Raw genomic sequence first — 19899 nt, 5'->3', positions numbered from 1 at the left:
TGTTTAAATCTAGAGGGTGTGGCCTGATAGGAACGCTGCTAGCTTGTCCTGCACATTGCTCCTTCTGTCTGCTCCGCATGGGGAGCACACGCAGAGACATTGGCACGCGGGAGCCGTCCAATTGTCTGAAATGATGCCCCAGATAGGGTGAATAGACCAAGGGAACATTAAGGTGGGGAATCCCCTTCTTCATGGGCATCTGGGGATAAGGTGATGCCACATGGAACAATACTGTTTTACTTCACTTTATGCCTTATAAGCACGAGATTGATTCCATTGAGGAATACAAGGGTGGATGGTCAGTGTATGGCGAAATGGACATACAAAGTTTCATCAAAAATGTTTTTTTCTTTTGAACAAATTCTATTTTAAAAAACAACAAATACAAATGTATATTTTAATATTACACGATTCTGACATGAAGTATGCATAAATTCAAGTTCATATGCTCACTCAATTTTATGTGCACATTTTACATATACCTAGGCTAAACATCAGATCATCTAGCCTTCAAAAAGCATAGAGATAGAGAACTATACATTTGTGCAAAATTCCCATGTGCAAAATAACGCAGACAGTGAAAGAAGTGCCAAAAATATTTTTGAGTGCCTACTAATAGTCTATTTGTTTGGCACAACATGTTGATGTTTAGCATAAAACTGAGTGAGCATATGAGCTTGAATAGGCACTCCCCATACTTCTCCCAATCTTCATACCACTTAGTGCATGGTGGAGCCCACCCCATGGATCAACCCCATACACGCTGCTGTAATGTAGTGAAAACGTAAGTTTACGTGTGTGCGTGTGTACTAAGATCATACATGAGATTAGGTTGGGCTTTCAATAGGAGGGTCCAACACCGAGATTGAGTGCGTATATAGTTGATAGGATTGTACATAGTTACTGTTATTGCAATGCTGTGTTTATGGGCTGTCAATGATGTTCTGTTATGGAACTGGGTTCATGTATCATTGGGTTCTGGGGGAGAATGTTTGTGCTTGAAGGGGAAGGGCGGTTGTAGTGATGGTGAAGGTTAGGTCTGCTGTAGCTGTAACTGAAATAACGCTACGTATAAGTCTTACCATGTCTGAGGGATCATTGAGCATAATACGGCTATTATAGAGAGTCCTTACTGTTAGCAGCAACATTACTCCCATATACACCATGCAGACACATCATGAAGCCATCTTTCCTAACAGCTCACTTGACATTAGGCTCACCTGAGTGTACCGCTCGTTTAACAGGTGAGTGCCCGTTTGAGGCCTTGAAGAAAAGGGTGCTGAATTCTAAGTTGCATCCTGGTTGGATGAAAGAATTTGTGGAAGTGTGTGGTGAGGTGCAAGCAGTCGTTTTACAGGAGATGTTGAATGCGCAAAAGAGGGCGAAGGATGAAAACAATTGTGTGAAGAAATGTGTTTTGAGAGAAGGTGCGGTGGTCAAGATAAGCAGAGAAATGAGAGTGGATAAAGGGGTTGTCAAGTTCTCGTCTCCAATGAAGTTTGTGAAAGATCTGGGCAATGCGGTTTTGTTGAGTAATGGTGAGAGGTGGAGTAAAGAGAGGGTGGCTGTCATGAAATGTAATGGTGGCAGCTACAACAGGTATTAGGTTGTAGTGTCAGGCACCCATGAAGGAGAGGAGGCGTGTTATGTTATTAAAAAATAAGTTCACATGTGTCTGTACTAAGATCATACATGAGATTAGGTTGGTGAAGGTTTGGGGCAGCTGTTATAGGCTGAGTGTTTTTTTTCAATTTGTTTTTTATCTTTGCCTACAGGAGGTAGAGCCTCTTTCTTTCTTTCTTTCTTTTTTCTTTGTTTGTTTGTTTGTTTGCTTGTTTATTTTTGGTTCTTTCTTTTTTTCTTTCTTTCTTTCTTTCTTTCTTTCTTTCTTTGTTTGTTTCTTTCTTTCTTTCTTTCTTTCTTTCTTTCTTTCTTTCTTTTGTTCTTTCTCTCTTTCTTTCTTTCCTTCTTTTCGGGTGCAGGTTAAGGCCTATAGATATATTGTTTTGATCCTTGATGATAGTTTCAACACAACGCCTAGTTGTAAATATGATGATGTTCATGTGTCTTCCAATCCCTTATTGAGATATTTGAAGACTTGGCAGTCACAGGTACCATGAGGATTATAGATGTTTTATTAAGATTATATGAACATACTGCTTCTTATGAGACTTTAATAATATTTTTTCCGTTTTTGTCTTTTTGGTTTTGGGTTTTGTCCTTTTTGGTCATTGTTATGTTCTTGTTATGTTCTTGTAATTTTCTTCTGTGTTGTATCACATTATGTTGACATTTATATACTTGTGATATCATTTTGGTGCCTGGACAAGAGTTCCCAGAAGACTGACTCGCTCCAAAATGCATAGGCAACCCCATGTAATACTAGTCCTGGCCTCCTTATTTGAGAATATTACAAATCTTTCCACTTTTAGTATCACAGTACGTTGTCTTTGCTTCAACCCAGTTTCTTTAATATTTAAGCAGACTGAAACATTTCTTAAGCTCATTGATCATTTATGGTGAGCACACAGTTTTCTAGAACCAGGTTCTTTAATACATACGTTTGCAAAGATAAGAGTCCACCACCTAGACAATAATTAGTAGCCTTCTCCTGATTCCTTTCCATCCATGTCATGCCAAATATGTTTTTTTATCAAAGCCAGAAAAATTATTGGAGGTGCAGTTCTCAATTGTATCCCATCTGGTACTAGATTTCCAGACTGCAATTCCCTTGTTTCTTCTCAAAATATTGGACATTCTGGAAGGAATTTAGATTATTTTAATAGCCATGGAACGGCCATTGTGCAGAATAGATATAATGTTCAGATAAAACAAAGCATGTTATTGGAACCAGGGAGAAGCCAGAGAGTATTTGATTGGTTGAGTAGTGATGGAGGTTGGTCTTCAAATTGACAGACTGTTTGAGCGGGTTGAGAGAATTGTCACCTACATTAAACACTATAACACTACACAGACAAACAATTTGATAAGTGCGTTGATCAAGCTTTTGGCCCACCTAAATGATAAATCCCTATGGATACTAGTGGTGATTGTGATGTTAGGTGTAACATAGCGTTGAGTGAAGCCATTTCAGCACACCTAGGGAGGCAGTGAGGTGAATGTTTGTTTTAAGTATTTAGCCACTCTAGTTATCAAATGTTTAAATAGTACGCTTGCTAATGATACATCTAGTAGACCATGCTAGAACTTCATATTTTTTTGGTTGTTCCAACAGCCTAATTGATTTTTATTTGTATGTGATGTTACTTGATAGTTTTATAGTGCCTTACTGCCATTGTTATGGCTTCAAAGCACTGTGGAGCGAATGGCCCTTCAGCAGACCACAGTGTGAGCAGACATTAAATAAAAAAGAACATTACATTGCATGCAAATAGTATTTATAATTTCAAGTGACCTGCTCAATTATTCTATGAGGGACAGTGCTTAAGGTGCTATAAACCGCAAGGGCAATTGTCTACAGTTGAAGGCTTTGCTGAACCTAACATGAAGTACACGTTCACAATGAATAATATGCAATCACATGCACCCTACATGTTAGATATGACAATGCATGTCCAACTGTAAGTCTCGGTTTGAGAATGTCCAGACCTACACAATATTAAAAGGCCATATAACTGGTGGGAGTATAGTATGATGAATGCAGAGCAATGCAATAAAACCGTGCACCAGAGGTTCTCCTGCTTTTAAACACTATGAACATGAGTGGTCAGTGTTCCATTCTTGGAAAGAACTACCACACACAGTGAGAGCTGTACAAATGGACTTTGTTTTGTGCTCATTGGGATGCATGGATTGTTACGCTCACCTGGTTCCCACAGGGGCGTCGATCGGACCCGGACAGCTGCGGTCTCCACCAACATGATGCGTAGTGAAGAGATGATAGTCCGGACTGGCCCGCCTAATCTTGTCTGCTGGACTCGTAGAAGTATTCTCCTGCAAGTGGAGAAAGGGATTTAGCCACCCGTGGACTTTAGTGATGGCCCCCCAACAGTTCTCGTTCTCCCCACTAATCACCTCCGATATCCCCTTTTGGTAATCTCACCTTATGTTTTTAAATGATGAGCTCTCCATCCTGCATGGCATGCAGGGGCGCGTACATACCAGTTACTTCACTGGGTTGAAGGTACTGGAGGAGTTCCGGAGGAATATTAACTCCAGTGTCTGTAAAGTTCAAAGAGTTCAATATGTCCGATGTTCACTCTTGTTCCATTCCCTCGTTAGGTTGCAGCTGGGTCCAAAAGAATATTGCCTGCAGGCAGCTGATGGCGTTAAGGTAAGAGTCTGTATTACCAAACACTGTCCGGTAAAAGTTGCATGAGTTTAACTTGCTGTTTTCTCTCTCTTTTTAGATGCGGCATAGGAAGATGCGCCGAATTAAAGAATAATACCTCCGGTGGTAAAGCAGGTAAGCCTATGGTGGCAAAGAGATTGTCTTTGTCGGTTTTCTCGGCTCACCTTGTTATTCCTTTTGTTTTCTCCCAGGTGCTGGAATTTCGACAAAGAAAATGATGGAGGCAGCGCCGAGTCGAAAGATGTGATGGACTGGTGAGTATAACGCGGCGCTGCTGCTGGCGAAGCGACGCGTGCAGAAATAATGTCCTTTCCAGGCTCGAAGATGTGCTGGGTCCGGAATCAGGTAAGGAATCAAATAATGCCTGTGATCTAACCTCTTCTCCTTTCTTTTCCTTTTGTCTAGGAGCTCCGGATTTGAGGCGGGTGTGGCAGAAGACTGGATGCTGACTTGCAAACACGGTGAGCGTCACGCTGCTGGATGCAGAATAACGCGAAGCTGCTGTTCGGGCGTGGTTTAAAAAGCCTGCAAAGTAGTCCCAGGTAAGAAGTTCCCCAGAGCCACACCCAAGTGAAAAATAGTCCCTGTAATAAAATAGTCCCATCCAAGCCTCACGTTGGCTTGGACTCATTTGCAGTATGGCCTGCATAAGGTAAGTAAAGTTTATGAGCCGACTGTTTTCTATGATGAACCTGGCACCTAAGGCGCCAGGACTGAATCCAAACAGCCCCCAGCCGGGGCTGTTGGGGTTTTAATGAGTATCTGGATGCCTGCTCCTGGGGCTGATGGACACGATCCGGGTGCCCGGGGCTAGGCATCATGACATTTATCTCTGTGTTTTGAACAAAAGAACATGTAATCAAAAGAAAGGACAAAAGTTTCACTTACTGGCTGGCTGGCAGACCTTCCATGAAGGCCATTACTAGTGTTGCAGAGGTTTTACGTTAAGTCATGTTGTGGATGCTTGATGGCCTCAGGTACTGCTCAAGAGTCCCTAGGAATTGTAGGCTGACTAGCCAGATCATCATATGGGAGGCCTGATAGCTGCAGAGGGTTCTGATAAAGCTGAGCCCAGTGACAAAGTTGTCAGAGCCAGGAATTGTCGGTGCACAGAATGAGTGTCAGGAAGACAAAAGGAGTGCTTAACAAAAAACGATCTCCTCTGCCCTGTGTTATGACAGATTGGTCTGAGGTGGGAAAGAGAGGGTGTGCGTTGCACTTTTATGTAGTGAATTGGTAAATAAGTCACTGGAGTGCAGTATGAGAGAATTGGAGGTAAACTTGCTAAATCATATATTTTTGGCTATCTCAAAGGAGATATTCACCTTAAGGACAACGCCCTTAGTGGGCAACTGTCCGCTGTAAGGCCTGTATGCAGAGACCCTGTGCACTGCAAGCACTTGCAGAGGTGTATTTACGTCATAAACAAGGAGCAGGAGAGCACAACACTCTTCCACTTTCTCGCTAGGCATTCAAACAGCCATGAATGGCTAGATACTATAGACAGGCAAGCTTAGTGCGACTGTGGGCACTATTAAATGAGGGTGTCTTATAGTCTGTGGCTCCACTAGAAGCATACCACTGGTCCAGGTATCCTAGAAGTTCTTGAGGCCTGCTCTAAGCTTGATGGGGATAGTAATGCTATTGTGATAGGTTAGATTCCAATAGGCCTGAGGCTCAGTTGCAGAGGCAGCTTTTGGTGAGAACATGTTTTCAAATAACGTGCTGAATTGATGTATTCTGCAGCACAATGTTTGCAAAGAAATGAGGGAAAAAGTGATACACTTTACTGTTGGTTCTCTATGGTAACAGATGAAAAAATCAAGTAAATGCTATGTCAACAACAGTGCACTACATAGGAGGGTGTTATGCCATTTTCATAAGGCTGTAGCCGCAACATATCTATACCAGTAATGGTCATTGTAAATTGCATGCATGAGGCTGCTGCCACAATCTATGCCAGTAACTGTCACTTTAAATTACATGCATAAAGCGCTTCAGTCTTAATGCATATGATTTAAAGTGACCATTACTGGCATGGATGAGATGTGGCAGCAGCTTTATGCATGTGATTTAAAGTGACCATTGTTTGCACAGAGAGGACACCCTACCTATGCCAGCCATGGTCACATTAAATCCAGTGGCAGCTCGTACATATTTTTTAATTGGAGTGGCATAAATATTGCCAGAGCGATTAAGTGTAGAGAGGGAGCCCAAACCAACCTAGGGTGTCGGGGGTGTTTCCCTACCCCAGAGATGTTTTATAGAAATGTTGGTTTAGCATGGTGTATTATGCAGCACACTTTCTTTGTAAAACTGTGTGAAAATCCAGATAGTTTGCAAATCACCAACAGTACATGCAAGCATTTTTGTGGTGCCTTCGCCCACAATATATGCCAGTGTAAAAACATTTTCAACATTTTCACACTGGCTGTGGCCATACATTCCCATGCTGGCTGCACTAATACATGCCAGAATTCCTACATAAGAACATTCTCCTGTTTGCTTTGCATATAATGCCGGTAATCATACTATAAGAAAACATATTTACACTAGCTGTGCCAATAGATTACAGTATCCCACATAAGAACATACTCTTTAAAAAATGCAACACAAACAAGTCCGTTTCACTGCGCCAAGTATAGCAAAATAAAAATTGGGAGTCCAAGTGATTTGTTTGAAAGAACAGCCTTAATAGGGATATAGCCTGAAATTTAAGCTGAAGGGACAATGCCCAAAAAGTACTCTGAAGGCTTTGCAATTGTGATTCAAGCTGGTCGGCTGTTTAGACAGACTGAAAAAATAAATGCGCTGGACAGCCGACCAGCTTTAACCGCAATTGCGAAGCCTTCAGAGTACTTTTTGGGCATTGTGCTTTCAGTTTAAATTTCAGGCTCTATCCCTATTAAGCCTCAGATGAAGAGCCGTGGAAGGCTTGAAACACGTGTTAGGCTGTTGCTTGTACTAAATGTTGGACTTTAAAGGCTGTTCTTTCATACAAATCACTTGGACTCACGATTTTTATTTTGCTATACTTGGCGCGGTGAAACTCGGACTTGTTTGTGTTGCATTTGTACTTACCTCAGTGGAATTATACTGGCAGTATATCCACACTACCCAGATACCTGCAGCCTTGACACTCTTTGTCTAAATTATACTTACAAGCGCTGTGGATCGTGACTTTTTCTGCCAATTTGTTCTTTCCCTACCTTTAAAAATGCCATTTCACAATAAGAAAACATGTCCGGACTGGCTGAACAATGTAGTCCAGTCTAGACAAGTAAAAACACTTATCATGCTTATTTTATCATAGCTGCTAGGAATAAAATGCAATGCCACAGTAAGAAATGGGTAGAATGGCTGCCCAAAAATGCCAGTGTAGCCAAGTAATAACACATATCATGCTTAATTTATCATAGATGCCCAGTAAACAAACGTAATTCCACAGTAAGAAAGGGCTACACTGGCTGCCCGCAAAATGGCAATCTATCCAAGCAGTACCACTTAACATGCTTGCTACAGCATAGATTTCCAATAAATAATATCATGCCACAGTAAGAAAGGGCTAGACTTGCTACCCCCAAAATGCCAGTCTAGCCAAGTAATAGCACATATCATGCTTGGTTTATCATAGACGCCCAGAAAGAAATGCTCATGCCACAGTAAGAAGGGGCTAGAATGGCTGTCTGCTCAATGCCATTCTCGACTAGTAGTAACACTTAACATGCTTGCTTTATCATAGATATCCAGAAATGAATATCATGCCACAGTAAGAAAGGGCTAGACTGACTGCCACAAAATTCAAGTCTAGCCATGTGATAGAGATTCAATAAAGGGCGCCTGGCGGAGTCCTGATATGCCCAGGGGGGTACCTGTATGTAAAATGCTAGCAATCAGGATGGGAGATCCGTAGACAGCTGTCTTGTTTTGAAGCTATTTTATTTTGCCTTCAAAACGATTTTGCACAGATAAATCAAATTAAACATTTACAGGACTTTCGATAAGCATGAAAGTATGGACAGACGTTTGTTCTTAAGGGAAATACAGGTGAGTATAGTCCTCTTCAATTATCGAGAGACATTTGCCACAGTGGTGCACGAGTATACAATACAGGTAGGTAGTGACATAGAACTTGTGCAGGGTGCGACCCAGGACTGTAGTAGGTCCGGGGGTATTCAACAAAATAGTGTACACAACACTATCCATCAACACATATATACAAAGGTTGTGCCACAAAACATCGACACGGAGGTGTTTCGGCCAAACAGGGCTGGGTAAGAGCCCGTGGTGGTGGTGGCCTTCATCAGAATGATCACTGGTAGTGGTGCTGTCCGTATAGGTAAGCATCTGCAGTGGTGCAGTGGGGACGCTGTGCTTGGAGTCCTGTTATGGGTACTGGACTTTGGAAACCATGTCTGCATGAGCATGGGAAGACTCCTTGGCCAATAAATACAGCCTTAGGCCTCTAGGATCAAATGCAAAAAATGGCGTCTGCACTCCTTGTGGCTCTGCCACGTAATAGCACATAATTTCTTAGGCTGATGATTTTTTTATTGAGCATCTATACTAGGCCAGGAAAAAATCTGTTATTGCTGTGCCATCACCAGCTACCCGGCCCAGCACTAACATGCATGCACACGTGCACTCGCTCATTCCACTCACACACAGCATTCACTCACTTATTCATACGTGCACCATCATCAACATTGAAGAGGGACTGCCTGGCTGACAGCACTGTGTGGCGTTGGGCGGCGAGAGAAAAGTAAGTTTTCTTTTTTCGTTAAAAAAAACACCATTATCACCCATGTAGGGATTACACAGGTGCTAGGGTGAAGGGGGAGCCGGGAAGGGAAGCGCCCGACACCAATGACACTGCTCGGAACACTAGCTTTTCTTAGTGAATACAGCCTGAGTTCCGAGCATTCTCATTGGTGGAAGGCACCTCCCAGGCTGCTAATGCTACTATACATTTAGAGCTGAACCTGACAGGACAGAAACTATACCCTCGGCAGTGAGTCTTGACAAAGGGCCTCATTCCGAGTTGGGCGGTAAGGGTTAACGGTCACCTGTAAGGAGACCGGTGCCGTTAAGCCCTTACCGCCCAATTCTGAGGTCCCTTAGCGGGACCCGCAAAGGCCGTGTGGTCTGACCACACGTCATTTGTGGGTCCCGCTAAAGGACCAGGGCGCTAATAACGGGCCCGTAATTTAAGGGTCCGTAATTAGCGCCTTCCCCATTCCCATTGAGCCCTATCGGGGCTCAATGGGAATGGGGAATGGTTGATTGAATGGGGACTTACCGGGTCCGCACAGGTCAGAATGTCCCGGTAAGTCCCCATTTACCCAGACCGGACACCGACCCGGGTTTGGAGGCAGCCATGGCGCCAATAGAATAGCGCCATGGCTACCTCCAAACTCGGAATGAGGCCCAAAGTTTTGTCCAAAGATAAATCTGAATTAAATTCTCAAGTGCAAGCACTTAGTTCTGTGCAACCTACGTTTCTCAGACACTTAGCAAGCGACCTTTGCCTTGCAGAGGATTGGTTAATCCTTTGTAAAAAAACGAAAATAATAATAATCACAACAGCATTACAGGGAGATGTTATTAGCTTGCCTGACTGCAAAAGCTGTTTTAGCTTGGTCTATTCCCATTTCTAGCAGTGCTTGGTGTGCGCATAAGGTTTACAATCAGTTGAGCGCACATATACTGTGATTATATGCTGTTTACATGTATTCAATTCAACACACTGAGGGTGGCATACCTGAAGCCTGTGTGTAATTCTTGGTTTTATGACCTCTGGTCGACCACATGGGGTTGATGGGTCTTTTGGTTTTACCTAACTACCCCCTTCCCTCAAACTGGTCGACACCTGCTTTTTCATATGAGCAGTCGCATATTAGTCAACCACTGGTGGTCGACATATGCAACTGCTCCCGAGCACCAAAATCTGATCTCTCCACCTGCCCATCTGACCTACCACCTATGGACCCCTACCCCTCATTCTCTTCTTTTGCAGGGGGCTCCCCGCTTGATCTCGTTTTTCTTATGCCCCTTTGTTCAAGCCCGACTCGCCCAGGTGTTTCATATGCCCCTTTTCTCAACCGGACTTTCCCACCCACTACTGCTGTGTTCCCCCCACACCTATCTCCATCACATCTTGTTAGTTACAATCCTGCTTAACTCCCCTTTTCTTCTTCCCTACCATCTCCCTTTGCCCCCACCCTCCCAGTTTGATACTAGACAGTAGAGGTTCACACTCAAGAAGCCCCCTTTCCCTTTTGCTCACCATGGCCCTCTCCTCTGTGGTGCCACCTCTCATATCCCTGCCCCCATTGCCATTACACGCATTTCTCTCCCCTCACACCGCACCTTACATTTTTGGTCACTAAATGTTTGATTAGGCAAACTAGCTGACCATGTAAAAAGTCTTCCACTCCAACCTATTCATCATTTACTGACAACCAGGCACTCCTAACCATAAATTGGGAATCCGCCAATACACCTTGGTCTGAATACTTTTGGGAATGGAACCAGGTGAAAATCATCATTCCCTCAATGTTCCTTGATCATGTGGAAAACAGTATTGTACTGGAAAAGGGCATTTTTATAGAATGTTAGTTCACCCTTAGGACTGAAGGTCTAATGTTTTAGTATCTTATTTTAATTTTGTATTTATCACTTGATGTTACTAACGTAGTTTCTTATCTCACATTTACTTGGTTTTCGTGACAGTAATTATTTAAGATTGTATTTTAAATTGTTTGCAATCGCATTTTGTGAAACAAACAATTGATTAATAAAAACGAAATTAAAAATGTTGAAGCATAATCCAGTTTTAAAATGGCTATAATCTGAGGGAGTTCCTCCCGATTTTTCAGATCCCCGTTTTGGTCCAACCCGCTACATGGCAACAGAGGGAAAAACGGGTTGCGGGGGAGTGGGAAGGAGGCATGTAAGTAGGAAAGGTATGGACGTAAAATGAGTGGAGGTCGAAGTACAATAACCATCCACTGTGCATAAACAGATCCTAGATTATGCAATCACCATAACGTAAATGTACTTGGATGGGAGGCGAGGGTCACTAAACTTTGTGCAATACAATACATTTCAGAATGCACATTAGGTCTTGTGAAATAACACTGCAGGTTGGTTATCAGCCTTCGATATTAAGGTGCATCGTGCAGATTTCCTAACGGTTGTAGTTATGCTTTTTTGGGTTTGATGTGGAAAAAGGTTCCAGCCCTATGTTATGATTATTACAGGAGCAAAAGATCCAAGTCTCAGAAAAAGTGAGGAGCAGCTTCAGACTGTGGTTTCAGTAAGAGACATTCTCACCGCCAGCTCCGTTGCTTTGCAGTCTTTCAGGGTAATTCATGGAATTAATGTGCGCTGAAAACGGGGGCGCAAGCGTGGAAATCACAGCGCACGCGTGCGAAAGCCACGCAAGCAACTGTTTGTAGATTCATGGAAGGCGATGCGCGTGGCTTACCTGAGATCTGCGCTGAAACCGCTTGTGGCGCACACGTCATTGCGACATCCCGAAGGCTGTGCGCGAGATGGCCAGTGAAGGCGCACACAGGGCTGCGCACACACCTAAAAAGGGGGCGGAACATGTGGAATGGGGAACAACACATGAAAATGAGGGCGTTACGGAGGAAGTACCACTGCTAAATCCTCGCAACGCCCACACGCGTGCTAACAACACGTATTCATGGAATCGAACAGGGGAAACCTGCGAGCCACAAAAGATGCGCTAATCCGGAAACACGTACGCCAGGCGGAAGCTGGCAGAAGCCGTGCAGCATAAAAGTGTGCACAAACAACAAACAAGCTCATACCGTTACAAGGAATATACTGTTCCTCGCAGCAGTGGTCGTGGGACACCGCAGGCGGAGGAGGATCACCAGGCCCCACATTTTGTTACCCAGGACCAGCCTTTTGCGATGCCTGATGACCAGGTCTATGGCAGGTACAGGTTTCCACCCCATATCATCCTAGACCTGGTCGCTGAGTGGGAGGATAAACTCACATCACCCACCCTGTGCTCCCAAGCACTGAGCCCCTTGGAAAAGGTGCTCAATGCATTTCTTGGCAACTGGCTTATTTCAGCGGACAAGTGGCATAGTTGAGGGTGTCTCACAGCCCACGCAGTCACGCTGCCTACACCAGGTGCTGGCGATCATGACTGCACGCCCCTCCGTCCGCAGGCACATACATGCCCAGAACACCTACAGAAAGGCATTTTACGGGGTAGCACACTTCCCCAAGGTGCTAGGTGCCATTGATTGCACCCATGTGGCTATACGTCCTCCTAGGGCCAATGAGCACATCTATCGCAACTGCGAGCACTGGCATTACATCAACGTGCAGGTTGTATGTGATGCCATGGGAATCATCACCTCTGTATATGCCAACTGTCTGGGGTTCAGCCATGATAGTTTCATACTCAGAATGTCACCCTTAAACCGGGACCTGGAAGCTGGGAGGCATAGGCTACACATGGCTCATTGGTGAGTTCAGATGCCTCTGCACATGCATGCATGTCACACACAGAGAAATGGCAAAACCCAACTAATGACAACCATTGTCACCTCACCAGGGGACAGTGCCTACCCTCTGAGCACCTACATGATGATGCCAATACGGAACCCCACCACACCACCCGAGGTAAGATACAACGCAGCCCATATCGCAACCCGGGTCATAGTGGAGCACATTCGGAGTGCTGAAGACACGTTTCAGCTGCATTGTCCACTCTGGCGGCTAGCTGCTATATGCGCCCCCAGTAGTGTGCAGGATTATAGTGGCAGCATGTGTCCTGCACAACATTGCAACCCAGAGGGGCGTACGGTGGACATGGTGGTGCCCCCACATTCCAAACCACATGCACGGCCGCTGCGCATGGGAGGGGAAAGGGCACGTGGAGAGAGAGCATGTACCCAGCTTGTGGCAACATTTTTCACCTAAAATCCCACCCCTGTGGAGTGCACACATGCCTGGCACATACCTGCCGACAATTGATGATGACAAAGGGACAGTCAACTGTCACAACCATACCACCCTGAGAATGTTTCCCTGGAAGTGCTACATTGTGTGCATCCCTAGATACTTAAACAGACGCAATGCTGTGTCAGCAAAAGGCACACATTCATGCTGCATGAAGGACTACCCCCTTGCAAAACAGCACACCCAAATACTGGTATGTCACCCAACCTCTCCCAAACCCCATCTAACCCACCCAAGACACCATGGCATGACATGTAATGTGAAAGCAACCAAATGAATGCACAACACATGACACAACTGTCACAAAGTGCACTGTCACAAATGGAAACAGGCCACAGACAATTCCCTCTCACCTATGAAAAAGAAACAGCACACATGAACATATACTTACCAACATGATAAAACAAGAATACAGGACCCAACAGTGGCAACGTCTGACAGTAACCAATCACAATAGTTCAAGTGTGATAACCTGCCAAAGGCAGCACATCGACCCCTCCCATCTCCAGTGTGTTGCTGGTAGGTAAATGTGGCAGAGTACTGCATACAACATGAACTGCATCTGCAATGGAGACAGGCAAGGTAAGACATGGAGAAGCTACATGCAAATATGCATAATGAGCAATATCGAATACAATATACAAATCAACCATGCAGTGGAGAAATCATCAGTAATCCCACTAGGGGTGGATACACAGTTTGGACTACAGACTGGCCACACAACTGATGGAAGCCCAATGCCTCTGTGTAAGTTACTGTCACATGGTGCCACACTTGCGAGCCGATGGAAAGGGGAAACAGGACTGGCATATGTGTCTGGACCCAAAGCCTCAAACACAAACCCAAGACAAGCCTGCATGGGCCAAGCTGGAACACACAGTGGATGCCTACGGGTGCCACACAAAGCAACACACTGTAACATGAATGCACAATAGACAAAAAAAGGAAAAAAAACAATTAAAAAATAAATAAAATAATAAATGGCCATGGGTCAACCGGGGGGGACCACACAGGAGGAAGGAGGTGCAGGGTGCACCCCAACACCCACATGCGTGGATTCTGAGAAAAAAAATACCCTCCATGGGCTCATGGCCTGCACGGCTCCCCGATAGTGGGAAAACTGCCGTCGCTGTCCTCGCCCTCTGGTGCTACATGAGAAGGTGTGCGTGGTATGGGAGGCAGACCACGCAAAGCCCTGGCATGTTCCTCCATGGCAGCAAGCATGCGGTTTGAAAGGTTTGGTTCTGCAGGATGATGGTCCAGAGGTCCCCATGCACCATGTCACGGGTAGCACGGAGTTCTGCCTGCAAGGCCTCACGTGATGCACGGTTCTCCTCACAGGTTGCCTGAAGCTCAGCTAAGATTGTGCGTGTTAGCTGCTCCAGCTGCTGTTCTGACCGTCTACTCCAGGACACCTCAAGTGCACCCAGAGTAGCTCTGAGGGAGGTGTTATCTTCCCTCAGGGCATCCCTGAGGGCCCGTGCCTCTGCTGATATGGCTGTGCACCAGAGCCTCCATTTCAGCTCGTTGGTCCCTCTTGGTGGCCAACATGTCCTGCCAGTGTAAGCGGCACATGGACCACGTTGCCTGCTGCTGCAGCTCCACCTGCCTTTCAGGGGGGAGAATGAAAGTGGCCACCCTATCCACAGCCTGAGCCATCATCTCACATGATGCCCCCTGTTGTTGTGCAATTGCATACATGGAGTTCTCCCACAGAGTATTGCCCGTGGCGCACGGCCACCGCGTTGCCGGACACGAAACCTGTTGGGCCCAAGGTGATGTGCACCTTGCTGAGTTGGCACTGCCTATGGCTGCAGGACTGCATTCCTCCTTTGATCTGCTGCCCCAGGAACAGGAGCAAATATTGGGGAGTGTGACCCTGCATCCGTAACCGCCACAGGCGGACATTCCAACACTGAATGGGCTATTGAGGGGTCTACCCCCAGTGCAGGTGCATTGGACAGAACATCATCCCTGCCAGAAACACTCACCTGCGACGGGACATTTGTGTCAATGTCTGATTCAGCACCTGAGCCATAGAGATCATCGGAGGTGTACCCAGAGACACCCATGGACAGGAGGGTCTGTACGACCAATGGATTTTCATGCACCACCACCCCACGTCCTCCAGTGGTGCTTGGTTGGGGCTCTGAGTACTCCTGCCCCTGTGCCATCTCCTCCTCCTCCACAGCATCTAGTGCCTCATCACCTGCACAAAATGAAAAGAAAAGTCATGAAGACACGCATGAACAGCATAGCCAGCACACATAGGCATCACAATGTTCACATCCAATACATTAATCAGACATGTCACACATGACACAAACTCAGCCATGCATGCAGTGGCTATGAAGTTGAAGGGGACCCTTAAAGCAGACACTGATGACTCCAAAATGGAAAAGCAACACATGTGCTGCATGGTGTATAGCACCTGCATCACACATTAGCCCGTGAGTGGCATGGACCATCCAAAAACATGACACATGCCAGCACACAGATGGCACATAGCATAGCCATGCCGAAACTGACAAGGACACCCAGATGGGACTTAATCACTACTGTCCCCCATCCATGTCAAACGCATATCATCAAACAGAACATGCAAAAGAGTGGGACAAAATACACATGTGTCACACGCTGCAACAATGTCAGTGGGTTTAAATACAGTGATGGGAGGCACATGGATACATCAATGGTAGGTAACTTGTACATGACACAAGTCAATTGTCATGTTGAACATTCAAACACGGCTCAGAAGTGATTGGGTGCAGTGCATGAGTAGGTGCACAGCAATCAATCAGCCTGATTGATGAAATCATTTGCGTAAAAAGTGCACTTTTGTGGGCCTTTGTGGGGGAAAATCCCTGTCTGAAGTATGGTGATTTTGGGGCAGAACGGCACACAAATATGCGTTTTTCATGCAAATGATTCCATCAATCAGGCAAAATAAAGAGCAAAAAGTGTAATAACAATGTCGCTGTATGATGGCAGTTTAAGGGCAAGTGCAGTCATCATGTGCAAAGTGTTTTCAGCGGTCAGTAGGGATACAGTGAACCCCAAACCCAAGGGCGGGGGGTGGCTTGGAGGCACTACATGGGTCACATATAGCAGTTATGACTACACAGCCTGACCTGGCACTCAGTCACAACACATCACCCAAGCAACATACACATGGTCTGGACACACACGCATGGGCACTCACCGGACATTGTCTGAAGATCTGGTAAGTCTCCCACGACTTGGATCTGATCCTCTGTGATGAACCCTCCAGCAATTGCCTCATGTTCTGTGAGTTCATCCTCCTCTGGTGGAGACCCACTGCCAGTCACCAGAGTAGAGGTGTAATTGGAAGCCAGCTTGTTTTTTGCTCGGCGTTTGAGGTCATTCCAACACTTTGAGCAATCATCAGCTGTGCACTTCACAAATCCACGGGAACTAATGTGGTCTGCGATGCACTGCCAGTGAGCCCTACGCTGAGCAGTCGTAGTCTTGCACCCTGCCGTCACCAGCATGTCGCGGCCATGTTCCGACACGTAGCCCACAAGTGCGTCTAGTTTCACATTATTGAAACTCTGCTTCCTTGACGTGCTGGAGGGCCGAGCTGTGTCTGGGGTCCCAGCCTGTTTTGTAAGAGCATGCTTCTTCCTCTTGAGAGGTGGTGCGGACCCTGAATGACTTACGCCGCTCTGGTCTGTAGGGGCTGGAGAGCAGGTGGACTGGCCACTGGAAGCAGGCAATGGCACGATGACCAAAGGTCTCACTGCAGTTATCAGCTGTTGGGTGCTGTTGCCAGGTCCAAGTGGCACAACTGCCTTGGTGTGAGGGTCCGGGACTAGCACTGTCCCAGCTGGGTGACTCACGGCCGGGGTGGAGTGAGCTGCAGCTGCCCCTGCAGCCTCCTCACCCTGGCTACTCAGGGCAGCAGATGACATTGCTGCCCCAGATCCATGTGGCCTGGTGACAGCAACTTTCACTGCCACACGTGCCTTGGACTTCGTGACACGGAAGTCAGCCTGTGAGTCATCCTGTGCCTGTTCGATGACCAATCCGGGCTGGGCTAGCAGGGCCTGAGCTGGGATGGTGCCAGCTGCATCTCCCTGACCCACTGGTGGGGGGGGCATAGGTGTCCCTGAATGATCCTGAACACACTGCCCACTTGGGCCACCCGGCCCACGTTGGCCACCACTGCCACCTTGGCCACCCTGGCCACCCTGCTCATCCTGGCCACGTCCCCTACCGCAGACAACTCATGGAGGTTGGCCACATTTGCCTCCCTTACCACTTGGTCGCCTCCCAACCATGGCACGTATGTACTTGTGTGAATGGGAGGTGCAGAAAACAATTGTCCTGGGCAATTAGTGTGAATGGGGCAGGGTACTAGATGGAATAGGTACCCCTGTGCTCTTGCGAGGCTGTCTGCGACCCCTGGGGAAAAATGACAGGTCATGCAATGCTCAGGCCCCCCAAAAACAAAAAAAACATTCAGGCGTCCTCTCGGTAGCCCACGTGCGTGGAATGAAGTACCCACAGTACGCTGTGGCACCCAGAAACAAAAAAAGTGTACGCGTGGTACATGTAGGCCACAAAGACCTCTGAATGGGTACGCGACTCATGGGGGCAACCACGGTGGAAAAATATGTGCGCGACTCACTGTCTGCCTGGAAATTGAATGGAAAAAAGACGCGCGTGTGCACATTGGCAACACCCCGCCTAAAGAAGAATTGAGCTCTGCCTCAGTAAACAAGGAGTACACACTGCAACCGTTGTGAAGTAATCGCGTGTCAACCGACAAGATGTACAAGAATCACACGCTCGCTTGCCACAAAAAGCACGTACAAGAAAATGGCGTCCCACGTGGACCTTTAACCCCTGCGCACAGCAATGCCTACGCGTGCCACGTCACTTACGTGCTTACGTGGGAAGGGCCTTTCCTCGATTTTGTGCCGGTTTTAACATGCGGATTCACTCTGCATCAAGCTGGCCACGCGACAACACAAGGAAGACCACGCTCCTGCCCAGAAGGCCATTTTCGTGCCCCCGAGAGCCCCGATCAGCCTCCCATGAGCCATCTGCTGCTGCCTGCATGCCTGCTGGCCACGTGCCCTGCTATTTGATGCCTGCACATCACCGATCTGCAGGGGTCCAGTTGCTGCAACCACCCCTGCTGGAACAGAAGACTCCCGACTGCTGTTCCATCGCTCCACAGCCCAGCCCCAGGACCCATTTGCCCACCCACACCTGCCAGGTCAGGCCAAACTCCATCTGGGACCAGTGGTGACCCCCCCCAGCAGAGAGACAGAGGGCTGCCAGCTTCACTGCAGGAGAAGTTTGCATTCTGGTGGAGCAAGTCGTGGTGCATTATGATGCCCTCTTCGGACGAGCATGCGCTGACAAGGATGGATGGGAGAGGATCTGGTTGGACATCGTGGGTGCAATCAACGCGGATGGGGTGTCAACCCGTGTACTGAAACACGTCCATAAGCGCTGGAAGGACTTCAGGTCCAGGACCCTCAGGAAGGCCCGGCGCCTCTTGAATGCAGCAGATGCAGTGGGGTGCCGGGTCCTGCTTACCACCGACCAGATGAAGGTCCTGGAATGAATTTACCCAGCGCTTCACCTCCAGGTCCTCGAGAGGCAGACCCGTCTGGAGTCAAGCGGTAAGTATCCATGCGTACTCATTGGACACAGTGCATGTTGAGGTTGCCAGGAGTGTGCAGCTTGGACATATGTCTGTCATGGCTCATGTATGGATGTGCATGTGCAGGGACATGACCATGCTGCATGTGAGTCCAGTCATGTGTGATGCACATCAATGGTGTATGTGTTCCAAAGCATGATGCACAACTGCATGTGAAGATGCACACATGTTTACATGCCTGTGTATGTACTCAGCCATGTTTGGGGTGTGATACATGGATGCTCGTCACGCCTTTATGTAGTGCACGGTGTACATGTTCTTGTGTATGGATGCTGATGCCTGCTGCACGATTCCTGTTAATTTGTGCATGTGTGTGTGGGTTCAAATGATATGAGTGTTGGGGGTTGTGATGCCATCTGTGAAGTTTGACACTGCCACTCATGTGCGACTGTAATATACACATGACAGTTGCACATGAGTGGCAGTGTCAAACTTCATAGACCATTGTACAGTGCCCTGATGCCTGTGTTCTATCTCTCCCTGTCTCCAGCGTCGACTGATGAAGAGGGCGTAGACGGTGCTGTGGAGCACAGCAGCAGGGATGCCACCACCAGCCGGAGATGCAAGGCCCAGCTCCCCTCCCAGGTAATCATATCTTCAGGGAGTGAGGAGTCTGGTGCCCCGTCCATGGCCGCAGCTGCTGAGGGAAGGACCAAGAGGCGGAGGTTGGAGGTGTACTCCTCGGCAGCAGAAGGGGCAGCTGAGCCCCCACAGGGCCCTATGGAGGAAGACGGCACAGAGTCATCCAGGTTGGTGGGGGGTTTGGTTGAGGAGGAGGCCGTGTCAGCCCCAGGCATGGGGCCTGGAAGGGGGGATTCCACTGGTGATAGTGGTGCAGTCCAGGGGCAGGGACAGGAGGTAGCACAGGCCACCTCGGAGGTGC

The sequence above is a fragment of the Ambystoma mexicanum genome, chromosome 4p, assembly GCF_040938575.1.
Source record: "Ambystoma mexicanum isolate Mex_15411 chromosome 4p, UKY_AmexF1_1, whole genome shotgun sequence".
NCBI classification, from domain to species: Eukaryota; Metazoa; Chordata; class Amphibia; order Caudata; family Ambystomatidae; genus Ambystoma; species Ambystoma mexicanum.
This window is presented reverse-complemented; position numbering follows the sequence as displayed.